This window comes from Dasypus novemcinctus, chromosome 19 (assembly GCF_030445035.2).
Source record: "Dasypus novemcinctus isolate mDasNov1 chromosome 19, mDasNov1.1.hap2, whole genome shotgun sequence".
Taxonomy (NCBI): domain Eukaryota; kingdom Metazoa; phylum Chordata; class Mammalia; order Cingulata; family Dasypodidae; genus Dasypus; species Dasypus novemcinctus.
The window spans coordinates 38,405,232-38,426,078 of NC_080691.1; the positions used below are offsets into that span (position 1 = coordinate 38,405,232).

Here is a 20,847-nt window from a genome sequence, read left to right on the forward strand (position 1 = left end):
TTTGCTCGGCTGCACCCCCTCCCTGGAAGGTGTTCCTGCCCCTCCCAACCCACCCCGCCTACACCAGCCCGGGAACCTCCTCCTCCGGGAAGCCTTCCCTGCTTTAAGGCCAAGAGCACTGAAGAAGGAGTTTCTCTGCTGCGAGGGCTAGGTCTGAGGAGGGTGGTGGCGGGAGGGACGCCCACAGGCCAGGACGCCCCAGACTCAGTGGGTCTTAGACGTCGGGTTCTAAACTGCATTATTGGCTAAACGTTTCTGAAATACAGATTTGAAAAAGAAAAACTTCCCCTTAATTACAAAAGTGCCCGGGGCTGGGGTAAAAAAAAAAAAAAAGAAAGTTCAAATGGAACCTAAACCCCTCCGGCCTCACGTGGCCGAGTCAGCCTAGAGCCGGGTGGGAGCCCCGCCCTGGGGGGGGGGGGGAGCGGAGGAGGATGTCCCCCCCCTGCTGAGGACAGGGCTCTGGCCGACCCCACTCAGGCTCCTGGGCCTCCTCGAGCAGGTTTCTATCTGTAAACTGGGGAGACTTATAGGCGCCCCCCCCTCCCCCGGGTCCACGTCCTGGCACAGGCAGTGCAGGGGTCCTGCCCCCTGGGTAGAGGGCTAGCCCTTGACCCCTACCCCTTGGAGGGCTCTCCCGAGAGCCTTGCGGGCGCAAGGAGGCGGCCAGGCCCACGCAGAAGTCCCCACCGCCGAGGCCCTGCGGCTTCTCCTGGAGCACTGCGCCAGGCTGCTGTGGCTCTCAGCGCCAAGGCCGTAAATCTCGCCCGACAGGCACTGCAGAGGCTCAGCCCGACAGCCCGGGCAGGGCTCACTCTCCCTCGCCCTGCTCCTGGCTCCGCGGGACGCGGCTCCTCTCCCGGGGCCAGGGCAGGGGGCCCAGGGCCAGGCGGCTGCCGCAGTCTCTGTCCTCCCCCTCCAAGGCCACGGGGGGCGCCGCTCCGCCGCACTTCCCCCGGGGCCCTTCCCCTCCCAGCCCGGCCTTCCCCATCTGCAAAATAGAGGGGCTTCGGTCTGGATCTTTTTTTTTTTAATGAATTTTTAAAATCTTATACTTAATTTTTTAATTGACGGATTTTTTCAGAGCTGTTTTAGGTTTACAGAGAAATCAAACAGTACAGAGTTCCCTTATACCCTTTCTCCCCTACCCTTCTCTCCTGTTTCCCCAATTATTAACATCTTGGGTTAGTGTGGTGTATCGGTTACAATTAATGAACCAATATTTATATATTGATATTATGTATTTATTACTATTATTTTAGGAATTACTGGGGATGGAACCTGGGACCTCATGCATGGGAAGCAGGCGCTCAACCACTGAGCCCCAATCACTCCTCAATAGTGATTTATTATTAGTAATGCAAGTCCGTAGTTTACCTTGGGGTTCACTCTTTGTGTTGCACAGTTCTGTGTTTTGACAAATGATCATGTCATGCCTCCACCTCTGGGACTTTTTTAAGATTCTGATGAGAGTCATAGTCACTATCCCTGAAAAATTCACACAGAAAACACACAATTTTGCATGAAACTTTATCAGATGCTGCCGCCACCAGATCCGCCAGGTAAAGAAGCTCTGCCTAAATTGGTTAAAAGGTTGTAAATCTTTGGAAATGAACAGAAATGGTGAAAGCACATCATAGTGTTTGTAACTAGCAGAGCTGTTACATGGATGTGACAGTGGTTGAGAGGGAACGTCTGAGGTCATGTATATTACCAGAAGGGAAGCTGAAACATGCATCACGCGACTGCATAGCCTAGCGAAACCTCACCTGAAACAGGAATATGGGTAATATGTAAGATCGTTTATACAAAATATGAATACAGATATATTAGAGGAAAGGAAATAGAATAGCAGCTATGTAGGGCAGAGGAAGCAGAGAGAGAGAAATTGAGAGTTGAGAGGTGACGAGGTTTTGTTGTTGTTGTTTTAAAAGATTTATTTATTTTTCCCCCTCCCCCTCCTCCCGCCCTGCTGTTCTTGCTGTCTTCTCTTCTCATTTTCTCTCCTCTAGGATTCACTGGGATTCAGTCCTGGGATCTCTGATGTGGAAAGAGGTTCCCTGTCACTTGTGCCACCTTAGTTGCCAGTTTCTGCTGCTCTTCACCTTGACTTTCCCCTTGTCTCTTTTTTGTTGTGTCATCATCTTGCTGTGTGACTCACTGTGCGGGCACTGGCTCGCCATGCAGGCACTCATGTGGACACTGGCTCGCTGCCCAGGCACACTTTCTCTTTTTCTTTTTCACCAGGAGGCCCCAGGGATCGAACCCAGGTCCTCCCATATGGTAGGCGGAAGCTCTATCACTTGAGCCACATCTGCTATCCGTGATGATTTTTTTTTGGTTTGTTTGCTTATTATTATTATTATCAGAATAAGGAAAATACTCTAAAAATGTTTGAAGTGATGATTGTACAACTGTGTGATTATACCAAATACCATTGATTGTACACTTTGGATGGACTTATGCTTTATTAATAAGTATCAATAAAGTTAATTTATTAAAAACAAAAGAACCTCTGCCTTTCAAGAGCTACTGTTATTTGTAAAAAACGAATTGCACAATAGAATGTAGAGTGAAATTTCAATTTTTAAAAAATATTCACTTATATTAGCACATGCATAGAAAAACCTGGAGGAATACATAGATGATAAATGGTCACACAGCTTATCTCCTGAGAATGGAGTTTCAGGGGCTTTCGCTGCATACCTCAGACATTTTTTAACTGATTTTTTTCTTTTTAAAGATGGTATTGGCAGGGAAGCAGACTTAGCCCAGTGGTTAGGGCGTCCATCTACCACATGGGAGGTCTGCAGTTCAAACCCGGGGCCTCCTTGACCCGTGTGGAGCTGGCCCATGCTCAGTGCTGATGCGCACAAGGAGTGCCCTGCCACGCAGGGGTGTCGCCTGCATAGGGGAGCCCCACGTGCAAGGAGTGTGCCCCATAAGGAGAGCCACCCAGCGCAAAAGAAAGTGCAGCCTGCCGAGGAATGGTGCCGCACACACGGAGAGCTGACACAAAAAGATGACACAACAAAAAGAAACACAGATTCCCGTGCCGCCGACAACAACAGAAGGGGACAAAGAAGAAGATGCAGCAAATAGACACAGAGAACAGACAACCGGGGTGGAGGGGAAGGGGAGAGAAATAAATAAATAAATCCTTAAAAAATAAAAGATGGTATTGGCAATTGAACCTGGGACCCTGTACGTGGGAAGCAGGTACTCAACTACTGAGCTATAACCGCTCCCCATTTTTTTTTTAACAACCATGTGGTATTTTAGGGATTTTCCCCCCTCATTTAAAATAGGATCCTTTAATATTATCACCAGCAGTCTCAGATTCACCAGGCCATTTATCCTTCGGTTGACCAAACTGAGTCGTCTAGTGACTCTAAGAGACAAAAAGGTCTCAGGCTTCTGAAGTCTGATTAATGATGACGGAGCCAAGAAATTGGGCCACACTTGACACCACTGGTTTTCTATGGGCAAGGTAATTAAGCTATCTAGGCCTCAGTTTATTCTTCAAAATGGGGCAAATGGTAGTTTCTACATCCCAAAAGATTTCTTAGGAGAGAGGGTATAGCTCAGTGGTTGAGTGCCTAGATTTGACTCCCGGTACTTCTTTAAAAAATTTCTTACTCTGTTAAGAGGAGAAAAAAAAAATGAAAGTTTTTTTTGTTTATTTGTTGGAGTTTTCTTTTGAGGATACACATGCTGTTTAATGGGTGCCGTGTGCCTGGGATTTTTCGTTGTTGCTGTTGAAAGAAAAGGCTCTTGAGTGAGGCAGGCTCCCAAATCCCCAAGGGAGGTGCCCCGGTCTTGGAACTGCTTCCATTTGCCCTGGGCCAACTTCTTCCCGGCTGGTGGGTCTCAAATGGGACCCCCGGAAGGTCCCTACAGGGCCAGGATCCCAGAGGACAAACGTGGCTCGTGGAATCCAGCCTGGACTCTTGTGTCTGGCACCCGTTCAGCAGCAGGGTCATAAAAAACCCAGACATCACCTCATTGCTGTCTCATCAAAAGAGGAGACTTTCTCCCTGCATCTCCCTGCAGAGGACGAATTCCTGCTGGGTGCGTTCCCTTGGAGAGGGCAGGAAGAACAGAGCGGAGGATCTGGGGGTTCTCCCCGTCTTGAGGGCCAGAGAGCAGCCCAGGTCATCAGAGCAGCCCTGGGAACATGGTAACCATGGCAACCTCGTTCCCACGCACAGGACCCCCTCCACCCTTCCCCACAGCCCTGCGGCTGGCATCCTCTTCCAACAAGAATATCCTGGCTCAGCGAGGTGAGGAGGCACAAAACCCCACAACGCTGAGATTTGCCCACCAGTCTGCCTGACTCCAGAGTCGGGGCTCTCAGCTTCCTCGCAGCCAGGAGGCCGCTGGCCTAGGCCCTGTTCTCCTCAGACTTCAAGCACAACCTCTGAGAGGGCAGCTGCAGGCTACCCCAACGTCCTCCTCCAAGACAGCTCTGCCACGAGTTGATGTTCTGGGTTTTTCCAGAAGAAATGGCCTGAATGCCGCGACTGACAGCCTCTGAAAGAAAACTAAAAACAAAACAGAACCTCAAACACAGCCTCTAAGACTGCACTAGGAAGTGTCCCACAGTCTTGGGTACCCCACGGGCTCTTTCTGGGGGCCAATCCTGCTTCCCCGGCTTCCCTGGCTCTGCCTTCTCAGTCCACCCAACTTGGGTCCTCCTGGTTTCTCCTCTTCTGACCCCTGACCTGGAAGGCTGGGGCCCCCGCCTCACTGAGTGCCGGCTGGAACACTGGTGACCCCATAGGCTTCTCAGGACTCCTCGCCAGGACTCTCCAAGGCCACTGTCCATAGCCAGGACGAGGCAGACAACGGGCCTCCCAAACACACCCCGTTTTTGGGAAGAGGCCCTGGTACTTGCCCCTCTCTGTGCATCAACTGGTTCCAGCTCCCACCAGACAGCCCATCCTTCCGTGGTGCCAGGCCATGGCTTCTGGTAATATCCCCTCCTCCTCAGTTTCTGCCCAGCTTTTCAGACAAAATTTCTGAATCTCTCCCTTCTGAGCCCCCAGAGGGGACTCTTTTTCCAGGACTGATAGGGCAACTAATTCATATCCTTTGAAAACCCTGTGAGGGCCGAGCCACACTGGTCCACAGGCCACGTCACCCTGCTTCAGACCTTCCCTGCCCGAGCCTCCCAAATCCCATGAGGCTAGTGGGAGGGGGACGATCATCCCCATTTCACAGAGGAAGACACTGGGGTTTCGGAAGGCCCAAGGCTACAGAGTTAGCAAGTGGCCCACTGAGACCCCTGACTCCCAGCCAGGGCCCTGTCTTGACTCCCACCCAGCTTCCTGTTAGTCCCTCCCTGGCTTCTGTGCCCTCCCCCCAACTGCGGGGTAAGCTCCTGCCGCTGGGCTCCCCGCTAGCTTGTCACCATGGGAGTGGGAGGGGTGTCTGGATCTCTATTAGCTACACACCCATGGAGGCATACATGCCCCCATCACAGGGCCTGGCACCAAGTAAGAGGAACACAGCTCCAACAGGAATGTCACCTAATGTTCATTCACAGTACATTCCTTCTGCATGTGGGAAGGAAATAAAAGTCCTGGGCTCATGCTCTAAGAGTCTTGCCTTCCAGTTTTCCAGGGGTTAGATGGAAGCTTGGAGAGATGGAGAAGCTGGTAATTTAAATAGCCCAGCTAGCACTTTTTAAGCGCTTACTGCCTTCCCCAAGCGGTTGAGGTACCTTTTCATCCTCAAAAGTGCCCTGAGACTCAGAGGGTGGACACAGGCGGCTCAGCAGCAGGACAGGGTGGAGCCAGGCCGAACCCCTAGTCTGTTTGTCCCTAAGGACTGTGCTCACGGCCGGCCCTTCGCCCACGGAGCCCCTGCTCTCCAGGCCTGCCCAGGCCTGCTCGCTCTGACCTCCCTACCTCTGCGTCCCGGCGCTGGGCGACCTTCGTGATGGAAGACCGAGCAGGTCTCAGACCCGGCTGAAGGCAGACCCTCCACGACCTGCTGCATCCTTCCCTGGCACCTGGCAGGGGCTCTGGGCCGGAGCCCAGACTCTGCCGCAGCAGCGGGAGAAGAGAGCCAGGCAAGCAGCTCAGCTAATTGCTGGAAGAGGCACAATGGCAGTGGGGAGGGAGCCCCAGAGCGGGGGACGGAGGCCTTTGGTGGCCCCACTTCTCTGCCAGGCCGTGGTGGGCACTCTGGCAAGCACTGAGCAGCCCTGGGTGATGGAGCATCTCATGGTCCTAGTTCAAACCTGCTCTGAAGGTCATGCGAGAATCCTGGTTGCCTCTGGGAAGGACCCCAGCGGCTGGGGACAGCAGAGGGGGAGGAAGACTTTTCACTGTCCACCCTTTGGGCCTTTGGACTTTTGGGCCATTAATAAATTAATGGGACAATTAAAACCCTGGTTCTGTAAATCATTGCTGTGTGACTGTCAGCAAATCACTTAACTGCTCTAAGTTGCCACTTCCTCTCTATAAAACAAAATTAATCATAGTACTTCCTTTAGAGGGTAAATGTGAGGCATAAATGAAAAGTACGTGTGGAAAGTGCTTAGTGTGGTGCTGGACACTGTAAGAGCCACTAAAATGGGGTAGCTTTCATCATTATTATTGTCATTATTAGGCACCAGTTACCTGATAGAACGCAGTCCTCTGCCACCTCCGTGACCCTGGCCTTGACATGGAAATCACTCTGGCAAGCACCAGCTCTGCCACCATGGCTCAGTGTGGTGGCTTGGAGCTATGCACCTCCAGAAAAACGTGTGCTTAAGCTTATTCCATTCCTGTGGGTACGGAGCCATTGTCAATAAAATCTCTTCAAGATGTTACTTCAGTTCAGGTGTGGCCCAAAGGAATCGTGTTGCATTTTAATCCAGATTACTGGAGTCCTGCGTAAGCAGAGTGAAAGTCACTGAAAGCCAGAGGGAGCAGCCAGAAGCTGAAAGTCGACGAACCAGGAAGAGAAAGGAGATGCCAGGAGAGAGCCGTGTGCATTGCCGGCGACAGAAAAGCCAAGCACCAAGGATCGCCGGCAGCCGGCCCCAAAACACCACAGTTTTGGGGGAGAAAGCATCACCTCGATGACACCTTGATTTAGACATCTAGCCTCAAGACCATGAGCCAATAAATTCCCACTGTTTAAGTCAACCCAACACTTGGTGCCTTGGGCAGATCATGCCACTTCTCTGTACTTCAGTTTCTTCCTCTGCGAAACAGAGTTACTAGAACTTACCGGCACTCAACAAGGTTATAACCACCAAAATGGAGTCATTCGATATTTCCCAGTGATCTCTGCACCAGGTCTGGTGCCAGGCACATGGGGTGCCAAGGCCAGGATGAAGGGCTCATAGTTTGGTATGGGAGTCAGACACATTAACAGACGCTTGCAACAAGAGGGGTGAGTGCTGGACTGTGGAAGGGGACTGGGAGGGGGCAAGGGACTGTGAGAGGCCAGCAGAGAGCCTAACTCAGCCTGGGTCAGGGAGGGCATCAAGGAAGGCTTCCTGGAGGAGGGGTGGTCACAGCTGAGTCTTGAAGGCTGAGCAGGAGTTGAACAGTCAGAGAAAAAAGTGGGTCAGGAAAGGGCACTGCAGGTAGGGGAAATAGAAAGAGCGAAGGCCCAAAGGTGTGAGGCTCAGTGAGTTGTTCCAGAATGAGCAGGAAGGAGGCTCAGATCTGCGGGCAGCAGGAAGCTGGGAAAGGTATTGTCATGGACCTTAGAATACTGCCTGGTTTCAAACCCCAGCTCTATCACTTACCAGCTGTGTGACCTTGGGCAAGTTACTTGACTCTCTGTGCCAAATGAGGCTAACAGTGCTTACCCAATAGTGTCGTGAGGATGAAAGCAAGTTAATACATGTAAGATGTTTCGAACAGGGGATGGCACACAGGGAGCTCTTGTTTCGTTCTGTCTTCCACTGGCCCAGGCCTTAGTAGCCCTCAAGGAGAAGCAGCTGACTGAGTAAAAATCTGTTGAATGGATGAACAAGTGGGCAAATAGGCCACCAAGCTCTCGGCCAGTCCCATGACCCTCTTGTCCCCCCACACACACCAGGGTTGAGGCTTGCTCTGACCTCCCCTCTTCCTGCTCACCACTAAGCTGGGCTCAAGCAGATCCCCTGGAGGCAGAGCTATGGCCCCGCTCCACCCGGAAACCACCTCTGCCAGCCCACCCTCCATCTCCACCACTGTCAGACCCAGCGGACGGTCGGCCTGGAAGGGGAAGGAGACCCATTTATTATCTCCTGTTATGCCATGCTCTGCAGAGGGATTCACCACGGACAACACGTTTCTGACTCCCTATTTTACGGAAGAGACTGAAGCTCAGAGAGGGGAGGGCCTGGTCCAGGGGAAGGGGGTGTCCCACCCAAGGCCTTGGGGCTCCACAGCTGGGCTTCTCCACCACCCCCAGTTGTCGGCCCCATCCCAGCTCTGCCCTGCTTGCTTGGCCTGGTTCCCGCTCAGAGGCACATATGAGACTCAGTGCCAAGGTGAAAGCCTCTGGTGGGGAGAGGGGCTGGGGGAAGGTGGAGGGAGACCAGAAGCATGGATGTCAGTGATGACCTCTTCAAGATCATTCACACTGTACAATTGGGGAAACTGAGGCCCAGAGAGGTTCCCATCCCTGGCATCATGGCTCAGCCCGTCCGTGGCAGGGCTGGCATAGGATATGTTCCTCTCTAAGCACAACCTGCCCTGCTCTCCCAGGGGGTCTGGGGAGAGGTGGGGGGGGGTGCGTGGGCCTTGGCCTAAGACAAACTGACCACCTGCAAACAGGGGCCCAGGAAAGAAACGGCCACGAGTGGTTTGCAGGCAGTTTTGCGAGCAAGAGTCGGGCGGGGGCCCTAAATCTGACACGGCCCGCTGCTGGTCCTGAGCGGGGACTAGTAGCCAGCAGAGGAAGCACCCTCCTAGCCATGCCCCCTGCCCGCCGCAGCGATGATGATGCAGCAGGGACACTGCGGAGGTCACAGGCAGCAGCTCTGTGCAGGAAGGATGGAGGCGGGGAGGGAAGACGCTGAGTCGGGCTCTGCCGCTCCGGCCCTCCATCTGCAGTGAGAGCAGGACGCCCAGAATCCGGGGTGGTGGGGGGGCTGCCCGGGCAGCGGGTGGAGGGGGGCTGCAGTTCCCAGCTGGTCAGGCCTGCAGGCCAGGGGTGCTCTTCAGCAGCTAGGCAGGGGGTTAGAAGGGAGGTGGGGAGCCACCCCCCCCCGGGGCTGCCGGGGAGCAGCTAAGAGCACGAGGGAGGAGCTTGGCCAGCCCAGGGCTGGGTCTGAGGGGGGCGGCAGAGGGAGGAGCACCCAGGACCTGCCCCTGAGGAGTTGATGGCCTGGGTGGGGACTGGGGAGCCACAGTCCTGGTACAATTCACTGTGTGAGGAGGAAGCTGGTGGGGAGGGTGGCAAAGAGCAGCTGATGGGTGATGATTACACTGACCATGAGAATATGGTTCCTATGCCAGTCCCTGCGAACCTAAGCACAACCCTAAGAGGGGGGCACTATTGGTTCCCCATTTTACAGAGGAGGACTCTGAGGTCCAGAATGACAACGTGACCGCCGCCAGGCTGGGGGCGCACCTTCCCAGGCGGGCTCTCCAGGGGCTGGGTCTGCGGCAGCCCAGGCTCTATCCCCTGGGCAGTGCCCCCCCCCCGCACACCGTCCTGCGCAGGACACCCCACAAGTAGACAGGAGCAGCCAGCCCCACGGGAGCCAGGCAGAAGGGAACACCCACTCCCCACACTGTGCTCCAGGGGGAGACACATCCAACCTTGAACCTGGAGAAGTCCGTGGTTTGCTCTGAGCCTCACAGTGGGGTCAAAGCCTGGACGTTCACCCCATTTCACAGAGGAGAGAACTGAAGCTCAGGAAGACGACTGGACTTACTTGGGATTCCCAGCCAGCCAGCGGTGGGCCAGGCCCCTGCCACTCCCTGGTCCTATTAGCACACTCCTACGGAGGGCTGGACTGCTGCTAGGAATAAATAAAACCAGGGATGCTTACCAGGTGCCAGGCTTGTAGCATCTCATCATTTGTTTTTTTAACAGCTTTATTGAGATATAATTCACAAACCATACAAATCAGTCATTCGAAGTGTATAATTTCAGGGAAGCAGACTTGGTCCAATAGATAGGGCAACCGTCTACCACGTGGGAGGTCCGCGGTTCAAATCCCGGGCCTCCTTGACCTGTGTGGAGCTGGCCCATGCGCAGTGCTGGTTTGTGCAGGGAGTGCCATGCCATGAAGGGGTGCCCCCCCTGTAGGGGAGCCCCATGAGCAGGGAGTGCGCCCCGTAACGAGAGCCGCCCAGCGCGAAAGAAAAGTGCAGCCTGCCCAGGAGTAGTGCCACACACACGGAGAGCTGACACAACAAGATGACGCAACAAAAGGAAAACACAGATTCCCGTGCCGCTGACAACAACAGACATGGACAAAGGAGAACATGCAGCAAATGGACACAGAGAACAGACAACTAGGGCAGGGGGGGGAGGGAGAGAAATACATAAAAGAAATCTTCAAAGTGTATAATTCGATGACTTTTACTATATCCACAAAGATGTGCAACCATCACCACAATCAATTTTAGAACACTTTCATCACCCCAAAACAAACAAAAACCGGGTGGGCAGTAATGCCCCACTTCTGTCCAAGTCCCCCAGCTCTTAGAGAACCACTAATCTATTTTCTGTCTCTATAGATCTGCCTATTTTGGAAATCTCATACAAATGGAAATATGTAATCTGACCATCCTTTTGAATAAGGAGCTATTTTTGGGGGGGGGGAGAAAAATGATCTCCATTTATTTTGTTTCATATACATCTATAGTTGAATTTTAACACAAAAGAAAAAAATTAGAATCTGACAAATGTTTACAAACAAGATATACCTTCAAAGAGATTTTACACATTTTAGCCTGGTGCCGAGTAAATGACGAATTATACTGTTATATTCAAGAAAAAAGTCTGTAGTCCAGGACCACTTAGCCCAAACTTTTTGCATTCTTAATTTTTATCTCCCATGAGCAATAAACTCATTGTTGATTCCCAGTTGTGTGTATGCACATGTATACATAGCAGCTCATTTCATAGAAAAGACATCTAGAGGTCGTCTTGTACTTTTACCAACAGGAATCATGATAAGATACAGGATAGATTACATGTAACCAGGGCTGGCTTTTATATAAGAAAAAATAATTAGCTCACAATTAAGAGCATCAATAAAAAAGTGTCATTTTTACAACAATAAATAAATACAGTCAAAAGTTTTCTGTGAGACTCTAAACCAGCTTCTGCACTGAGGAGCAGAGGAAGCATTTCCATGGAGTTACACTTGACTCCATATCATCTTTTATTCTTGCTTTTTTAATAAATTAAATTTTATTTTTTTAACTTTTGTACCTTTAATAATTGAAAATAAAAACAATTTAAAAATAAAAGAGGGAAGCAGATTTGGCTCAATTGCTAAGAGTGTCTGCCTACCATATGGGAGGTCCAGGGTTCAAGCCCCGGGCCTCCTGACCCATGTGGTGAGCTGGCCCATGTGCACTGCTGATGCGCGCAAGAAGTGCGGGGCCACACAGGGGTGTCCCCAGCAAAGGGGAGCCCCACGTGCAAGGACTGCACCCTATAAGGAGAGCTGCCCAGGGCAAAAAAAGTGCAGCCTGTCCAGGAGTGGCACCGCACACACAGAAAGCTGACCGGCAAGATGATGCAACAAAAAGAGACACAGATTCTTGGTGCCACCGACAAGAATGCAAGTGGACACAGAAGAACACACAGCAAATATTCACAGAGAGTGAACACTGGGGTGGGGTGGAGGGGAGAGAAATAAAAAATAAATCTTTAAAAAAAAGGAAAAGAAAACACAGTTGAATAAAAACATATATTTCTCAATTAAATGGACTGGATACATATAATTATTTTATTTTAAATATTCTGCAGCTGTAAGAAGAAATGCGGTCATGAAGCATATGACAACATGGATGAAGTGGAGGACATTACGTTGAGTGAAGCAAGTCAGACACAAAAGGACAAATACTGTATGACTGTGTTACTATGAACCAAATATAGTGTGTAACGTATCATTAAAAATTTTTTTTTTCAATAAACAAAGCTTCCCCACTTCTGCCACAATAGTAAAACCATTTGATTTTGACAAGATAATGGTGAATAAGGTGCTATTGATACCCATTTCCCAGGTGGAAGTAACTGAAGCTTGGAGAGGTGAAATTCTGATCAAGGGCCCTAAGTGAGGCAATGCTGATGGGATACAAATCCAGGTCTGCCTGACTCCAGAGCTCCTGCCCTTTCTCACTAGCTCTACCAGCAGAGACTCTCGGCATGATAGGGCAGCCCTCCTCACCCCACCTTTCCCTTCTCCCTGAGCCAGGGGACCCATCTCCAACTTCTGTGGCATCCGGAGATTCTGCCAGGGAAATTCCAGCTTCAGGTAACCCACTCAGTTCTTTCTCAATTCTCCAGGCCTCGGCTCATGCCACCTCCTCTGGGAAGTAGTCCCTGATTATCCACCTTTATTGGCACTCCCTCTGCATTTGCCCATAGACCAGGCAGCCTGGGCCCCTCTCTGCATGGAAGGGAAACCGAGGCCCTGGCAAAGTATCTGGGGTTGTCCAGTGAGGCCAGGCAGACCCCAGACCAGGACAGATTCCAACTCCCACACCAGCTTTCCCCCTGGCTTATTCCAAAGCCCCTCTGGGGGTTCCTGGTCCCCGGCAGTTCCCACCTACAGTCCCTAGGACTTAAGTCCCTGGAACCATTTACCTTGCTACACTGTCCCATCCTGGGGATCTGACAGACACAAAAGCACTGAGGCTCAGAGAAGAGTGGGGTATTCCTAAAAGTGACATATCAAGTCAGACAGAGTGCACCATCAGTGACCCAGAAAATTTCAGTTTTTTTACAGCAGTGACCTCTGTGAGCCTCATCTATACAAAGGAAATAACAAAACCTGCCTTACAGGGTCTTAGGGTCAGGAGTACAAAGATGCACGGAATGCATTTAGGCCAGTACCTAGCACTAGGTGAGTGCTCAATTCATGGAATGTATGACTAAAACTGCTCCGCCCTGTTATTCCCCCCGTTCACTCTCCCAGATCAAAACTTTTCTCAGTATAGAATAGTGGGTAAGGCTAAGGGCTACTGGGAACGACAATTACAGTACGTACCTGCCCGGGCGGTAGTGATCTGAAACAATACACGTGATGGACTTAGCACAGAGCCAGGCATGTAATAAGTGCTCAAAAAATCCGAGGTACAACCGTTACTACCTCCATAACCATGTCTGACATCTGGCACCATCCCTGACTGCAGGGCGCCTTGTCCACCAGGAAGGGGTTGGTACCCAAACTCCAGGAGCCTCGAGTTCCAGGGGGGCTTACTCAGCCAGGGAAGGAGCTACCAGCACTCTACGTGTGCACCCCCGTCCGAATGATCCAGCTCGAATTTCCCAGGTGCCTGCGTGGGCCTGGAATCCCGGAAATGCTGGCTAAAACCCCGGTTTTTGCAGCCGCGGAGGGGTCCAGGAAAAGGCCCCATTTTACAAATGAAAAACTAAGGTGTGAGGAGGGAAAGTTGCTGCGCAAGGACACAAGGGCTTGATGTACCGGTGTCCTTGCAGAATCACAGTCCCCCAGAGACGAGTCCCTTCGCCGGCGGCCCCGCCCAGGGGAAGAAAAGGGAGAGCCAGCCCCGCCCCTCGCGCCAGGGGGCGCATCCGGTCCTCCCGGCATGCCCCGCGACGCCCGAGAGTCCCTTGAGTGCCGCCGCCGCTGGGGCGGTACTCACAAGGAAGGAAGAAATCGCGACCAAGGACGCCACCCGAGGACGTTTCTGATACAACGTCACGGTGACCAAGACCGCCCGGGGGTGTGGCTTCCGGGTTGGAGGCGGCGCGCCCCCCCCAAAGCGGTGTGGCTTCCGGGTTGGAGGCGGCGCGCCCCCCCAATCCAAGCTTCGGAGGAGCGCTCGGCAGTCTTCGGAGGCGGAGGGGAACGTTCGGGCGTTTCCGGCGCTGAGGGGCGGGGCTAGCCTTGACTCGCGCCGGGGTACTTGCTGAAGCCCGCAGGGGGCGCTGTTGCCAACGCGATTCCGGTCGGACCGGAGAGTCGGTCTGGGATTCGCAGGCGCAGAACCAGGTTTTGTAGTCCTGAAAAGGTTTCCTCCTTCGGAGAATGCTTTTGATGACACCTATCCGCCTCCTAGTCTTGTGAGGCTCCAGTGAACCCAGATAGGTTCGTGAACGGTACCAGGTGACATGAATTGATGGATAAGCAAGTTATTTTAAACTGTCTAGCTTCTGTTTATTCATCTGTGAAGGGGGATGAGAATTGTACCTTTCTTTCCTCAATCTGTGAGGATTGCATACACATGCATTTTAAAATACACGTAAAGACAGGACATGATTTGGTTTGCTAGCTGAATCTGTGCTCCCTAAATTGCAATTCTAAGACCCCAAATAAATAGTTGCTTTGCAAAAAAACAAACCAAAACACGTAAAGGGCTTGGCACAGAATCTAGCACCTTGTAAGGACCCAGTAAACAGCAATGATTGTTTGTGCAATCGGGCAAAGCTAGGAAATAACACCCAAGACTTGATTCCTAACTAACCTCAAAGATCTCCAGACCCAGACCCAGAAGGGAGGCAACTGCGAGCTGCAGCAAAAGCACTGGCTGGGAGTCAGGAGACCTGCCACTGACTGCGAGGACTTTGGTTCCCTTATCTGTATGATGGCCTCTGAGGTCCCCTGAACTTGTTTTCATGAGCTTTGGCTTGTAATTAGACATAGAAGGTGGAGTAGAATCTGTGGGAAGACACCACAGGTTGGCATTTATTCCTTCAACAAACTTTACTGAACATACCCAGCTTTAGGGATCCAACATTGAATAAGAGATGGTTCTTGCCTTTGTGGAGCTCACAAGAGCATTTAGAATAATAAATGAGCGTTTAGATTGCAGGGTTAGAGCTAGAGTGAGGGCAAGAAAGGATTCTATGGGATCGCAAAGGAGGCAGCTGTCAAAACATTGAAATTAGGGAAAAGCTCCCTGGAGGAGGAGATAACAGGGAACATCTGAAGAGTGATGTGAAGGCTAGAGGAAGTGAATGTTGGGGTGGGGTAAAGAATTCCAGATAGGAAGCTCAAGCATGTGAGACAGTATGGCAGGATCAGAAATTTCCTGGAGATGAACCTGGAAGCTAGAAGGAATTTGGGCAGAAAGAGGTATGAGCAGTAGGAGAGGGCATGTTGACCCTCTGTCCATTCTCTCCAGCCCTGCCATCTTGTAAGCCTTCACCAGGAAACATTCTTGTGTCCTTTCGTCCTCAACTGTTCATGTCCCCACCATTTTCTCACCCATTGCACACATCCTGAGCCTCTGGCGCAAGGATTACCCCCTACCACCACGAGTTTATGGTCTAGGAGGGGTCAGATGGCTCAGGCAACCATGACTTGCACACATGTCATCACCTGGGTCCTAGGATGTGCACTCTGAGCAGGGCACACAGCACCAGAGAGAGGACATGGAGGATGAGGAAGGCTTGAACTGGGAGATGAAGGAGGAAGGCATCCCAGGGCCAGGGTTAGTCTTGAGTGAAGGCAGGAGGTGAGCCAGGGTACTATTCTAGAGCCAAGGTTTTGAATCAATTCTGTGCTTGGCAAGTGATTGATCCTCCCAAGCCCTCAGTTTGCTCACCTGTAAAGCATCAGAGTTGATGTGGTGCTGAAATGAAATAATGAAGTAGGTAAAAGATTTAATAGCAGGAGCTCAATTAGTGAACCTAGAAGGTTGGATGAGGCCAGATCCAGATCCAGACGCAGTTCTCCAGCTCCGGGGACACTGGTTCAGAATGCATATCCCCAGACCCCTCCACTAGAGATTCAGATTTGGAGGATCTGGATAGACCTGGGAATCTTCATTGCTGACCAGCAAGCACCAAGGAGCTTCTGAGGTAGAATTTTTTTTTTTTTATATTTAATAAAGATGAGGAGCAGGTATAGCTCAGTGGTTGAGTGCCTGCTACACATATATAAGGTCTCAGGTACAATCCCCAGAACCTCCAAAAAAAAATAAATAAATAAAGAGCACATTGTTGGGGAAGTGGTTGTGGCTCAAGTGATTGGGCTTCCACCTACCATGTAGGAGGTCCTGGGTTCAGTTCCTGGTGCCTCCTGGAGAAGGTGAGCTGGCATGACGGGTAGGTATGGCAAGCTGATGTGACAAGATGATGCGACAAAGAGACACAGAGAGGAAAGACAAAGACAGCAAACCAGGTAGCTGAGGTGGCTTGAGCAATTGAGCACCTCTCTCCCATGTAGGAGGTCCCGGATTTGGTTCCCAGTGCCTCCTAAAGAGAAGACAAGCAGACACAGAGAGCACACAGCAAATGGACACAGAGAGCAGACAGTGACTGCAAACAATGAGGGTGGAGAGTGGAATAAATAAATGAAATTTAATTTAATTTAAAAAGGAGTACATTGTTAGAGACACATGCCCCATACCAGACCTCAAGGTAACTCTTGCCTCCTGATTCCTCTACTGCTAACCTCCTCAGAAGCCAGAAGGGGGTCCAGGCACCCAGCAGAGTCCCCATTCCAGGGCTTCTCTGGGCTGCTGCAGTCTCCATCCACTGCAGGCACCTGGCTCAAGGCCGAGGTTTCAGAAACTTTCCTGGCCTGTCTCCCAGATGCCAGCATCTGCCGCCTTTGGGTGGTGCTGGGCTGCCGCTGGCCCCTGCATGTCCCTGTGCAGGCTGACTGCAGAGGGACAAGCCAGGGCACACCTACACCAGATCAGGGCATGCTTCATATCCACCATGTCCAAGGCTGCTGTGCCTACCTGCAGCGGCTTCTTTTAAAGCCCAGTAGTGCCTCATTTACTGGCCATCGTTGACCATCAGGAATGAACTTTTATCCAACTGGTACTTCTCTCCAGCCTCAACACTCTAATTTATACTCTTTGGCATGAACTCTTTCTAAAATGTACTATGGACTTCCTTCTCCTCCAGCACAGAGTTGAAGCATCAGTGAAATTTTTCCTGAGAGAAAATGTGGAGATTGGGAAGTGCAGGGGTCCTGGACCCCCCAAGGCCAAGTGTGAGCCACGGCCCATCTCCCACCTTGCCGTGTGACTTCGCTAGTCACTTGCTCTCTGACCTCACTGTCCTACTCTGTGGAACAGGGTGACCCTGCACATCTGGCAGGGTGGCTTCAGGCACTCTCTAAGTCAATGGCCAGGGCGAAGCAGGCTGGTGCTGGCCACGCAGAAGCTGCCACTGTGAACATCAATCATCGTTCTATGACTGCTTTTTACTTCTCTGGCTTCTCAGGCTGGGCTGTCCAGAAGGCTGAGTTGTCTGTCATGTCTACTCCCTGATTCTACTCCCCACCTTCATCCCAGAGAAAGAGAAGAACCTGGGGAGAAAACAAAAAACAAGAAACAGAAAAACCCAGAGCTAGTTCTCAACCCTCCTTTCTTCCACTAATGTGCCAGAAGAAACAACCAAAAGCAAAACCTCCAGCCAATTGCGATGGAACTGGCTTCCAACCTCTCTGAGCCTCCATTTCCCAAATCATGAAGTGGGGATAGTAAGAGCCTCTACCTCATAGGCTGCAGGGGTGAGAGCCACTAGGCATGAAAGCAGGGCCATCTCCTCCCCTCCCTGCTTCGTTCCTAATGCCACTTAGCCCCTATAGTAGAGACAGCTCCAGAGCACTTGTAATTTGTAACAGTCACCTGATGAAGTTCACTTAGGAATGACCAATGAGCCCTTTTGCTTCCACTGTCTCCGGAACCACAGCCCCCAAAATCATTCATTTGTAATCGCCTGCAACCAGAACCGGAGCAGGAATCAGCAAACCTGTAAATCCACCCACCGGCTCCTGACCTTTGCAGCGGAATTCAGCCGCCCACCTGGTGCAGTCCCAGGGTGGCAGAAGGGTAGGTGGGCTGGCTTTCCACAGGCTTTCGCCACCTGTGGGTTGATCCCCTGGTGGTTCAGACTGCGGGTGGACGCTGGGAGGGCAGGATTGCACAAAACCACATGTGGTTCAGTTTTTTCCGTTTGCTTCATAAAGGAAGTAGGGGGAGGGAGGCTGCCTCCCCTTTGCTATAAATCAGATTCAAGCCCTGCAAAAATTAGGGCACCTAAAGGAGGAGGAAGAGGGAGGAAGGAGGCAATAAGGAGGAAAGAACTAATTGGGGGAAAAGAAGAAGGAGGGACCTGAGAGAGGGAGAAGGAAAGGAGAGAGGAAAGAGAAAGATGTAGAGAAAGGAGGGGGCAAGGAAAGGCGAGATGGAGAATGTGGGGACAATGAGCACTAAAGGGACAGAGAAGAGGGGCCCTTCATAGATATAAAATAATTGCTCAACTCACATAGGAGTGGGGCGAGCCCAGGGCTCCAGCGTCAGCAAAGGTGACCACACAGCTGGGTCTGGGAGGCTCCGGGCTGCGGGTGAGGGGCCACACTTTCAGCTCATCCCCACCCTACCCCACCACCATAGCGCAGGCAGCCTAGCTCCGAGGACTCAGCAGACCCAGGAACTGTCCAGATTCCTGGTGCTGAAGTACATGGGTGGCCGCTGGCCTCCCCATTAGGGCGTGCAGTCATTCAACAACTACTGGCAGGCACTTAATGTATGCCGACTCCTGTTCCAAGTGCCAAGGAAATCAGCAGTGAATAAAACAGACAAAAATCCCTGCCTTTGTAAAGCTTACATTCTAATGAGAAGAGACAAGGTAAGATACACAGAAAAAGAAATGAGTTTAGCAAATGCACTGCAGACCAGCTACATGCTGTTCCCTGCAGAGGTGACAGTGGTATAGGAGGCTCCAGGCCAGAAGTGGGCCCCCATGTCAGGGATGCTGAGTCTAGGTCAAGGGTCACAGGGACTCTCATGTATCCCCGCCCCAGCAAGCTGCTCATTCCCTTTCTAAGGGCCTCTCATTTCCCCAACCTCAGGCCATCTGAGTCTCTACTGTGTAAGAGAAACAGAGCTTCCACTCCAGGTGTCCAGCACCTGTTTAGGCCTGGCCTCTCTGGCCCTACCTCTGCTCTGTCATTGAGTCAATCCAGGCAAGCCATTTCCTCTCTCTGACCTCAGTTTACTCAGCTAGTAAAATAAGGACGATGATTCTTGCCTAGTGAACAAGGTTTGAGAAGGTACCAAGGAGAAAGTGGTGGCTCTGCTGTACACATGGGAGCAATTCTCCCATCCTAGAGTCTCATTCTTTCGCATCCCCAGCGCCCACCACAGGGTCTAAACCTGCAGATGGGGACTGAATGAAGTGGGCATTTGCAGGGAAGCTTGACTGCTTCGTCCTTCCCCTGGAGCCCTGGTCCTGGAGAGTGCCAGACTTGGGGCCCACTGGAGCCCAGATGGCAGCCCGGAGACAGAGGCAGAGGTCCAGTTCTGAGTGGCCTGGCATGGCCAACACTGTGGGTCCTCAGGACGGCCCACTGGATACTTGTCCTGGGAGATATTCAGGAGCAAGAAGGGCCCAAGGTCCAATGAGTTTGGGGAACTCGGAGCACTCTACTTGCCTCTAAGAAATTCCCAAATCTCATTGCCAATGCCAGTCTCCAGGAAAATCTGCTCAAAGATCCCACTTTAATTCCTTTGACCATGAAATGGCCCCTCTTTTCTTCTCCTTTTTTGGAGGAACACCTGTCCTCCTCCTGAGGAAAGTGTTTTGGGAAATGTTGGATTGGGATTTGAAAAGGACTTGAGAATCCTTGTCCTGAGGAGACAATTTTGAGGATTTAGGGGGTTCTATAACCTCAGTGGCTATCACATAACGGGTGCTAAGTAAACATTTAATGGATGAATGAATGAATGAATGTAGTGTTCTATTCATTTTCCAAATGGCAAGAATCATGGAAAGGAAGGTGAATGTGATTTGAGCCCCAAAGACTCAGGGAAGACTCATTTTTAATCCCCTTTAGACCACAAGTTTGGAGAACTGAGTCATTCATTCATTCATCAAACTATAATATCAAGTGATAAGCAAGAGGCTGGGGGTTAGCTCTGGGCAACTCCCAGGAAGGGATGAGTAACTAAATACGGGGGTGAGGGAGGCCTGGGAAGGCTTCCTGGAGAAGGTGAGCCTGAAGGACAATGAGGGTCCTTTGGGGGACATTTTTCTTAGAATCAGAGGTAGCTGAGATCCAATGGTTGTGCCCCCAGTTTTCAACAGAATCCAGCTTGGTTCCCTCCCACTTTTACTCGAGCCCTTCCCACTTTTCTCCTTGTTGTCAGCCTTCCCACACCCAAAGGGTGTATCTGCATTCTGCAGACAACTGAAAAGACCCAGAGGAACGAGGCTGTACTGGCAAACTTCCAAGCAGAATGACAAGTATATGTGGAGCCATGTGCAAGCAAGGGGACCCTGTCCAAGCCCCCCAAATGCCATTCTCAGTAACCTCAGGCCAGTCACTCACCTTCATCTTAGTGCCACCTGCAAACCAGCCCCTCTGCCCCCTGCAAACTGGAGCATGACTGGATCTTTAAATGGGGGAAAATGCTTCATCATGTTCTGCTTCTCCATGCACAACCAGAAACTCCCTTCCCCCTCTTCCCTCCTCCCAGAGCACTCTCTTTCCAGTAAAACGTCTTAAAGGGACAGCACCGCCACTTCCTCAGCTCTGAGGGTCTTCTTAGAACGTGGGGGCTGGGAATAAGGCAGAGGACAAACAAGAATGGACCTGGTGGAGGTCTTTCCTGAGGGACCTGTCTGTCCCTATCCTGGGGGTCTCGCCGGAGGAAAATTGGGGTAAGGTGGGAGTATAGTAAGGGTTGAGATAACTGCCTAACAGAGGCTGAGATGTGGGAGAGGGGTCTACAC

At 51.5% G+C, this 20,847-nt stretch overlaps 1 long non-coding RNA gene across 1 annotated transcript; it reads right to left on the reverse strand.

Annotated features, from left to right (window-relative positions):
• Window positions 1–1,516: 1,516 nt before the first annotated feature.
• LOC111764919 (uncharacterized) lies at window positions 1,517–13,977 on the reverse strand. Its single transcript, XR_002797399.3, has 3 exons — window positions 13,794–13,977; window positions 6,630–6,883; window positions 1,517–4,544 (listed from the first exon to the last, which is right to left on the reverse strand). It is a non-coding gene; the product is annotated as an uncharacterized lncRNA (long non-coding RNA).
• Between the last annotated feature and the right edge of the window lie 6,870 nt (window positions 13,978–20,847).